Genomic DNA, 222 nt, shown 5'->3' on the forward strand with positions numbered 1-222 from the left:
ACTTTTCTGGAGTTTCGCGCTATGAATGCTTTGTTTGTCCTTGCTGTGTGCTGCATTCCCAAAAATGTGTATATATCATTTATCTATGTAATTATAATAACATTTTAATTTTTGCTGTTTTTTGATTGCAGGCTTTTTCCCAGTTAAGAAGTCAAAAGTTGTTGTTACGGCACTTTGTGACAAGTTACACTCAAGGTCCCCCATCCTGGCAGAGGAGACGCC

The sequence above is a fragment of the Nanorana parkeri genome, unplaced genomic scaffold (genome assembly GCF_000935625.1).
Source record: "Nanorana parkeri isolate BGI_ZX_2015 unplaced genomic scaffold, ASM93562v1 scaffold10, whole genome shotgun sequence".
NCBI classification, from domain to species: Eukaryota; Metazoa; Chordata; class Amphibia; order Anura; family Dicroglossidae; genus Nanorana; species Nanorana parkeri.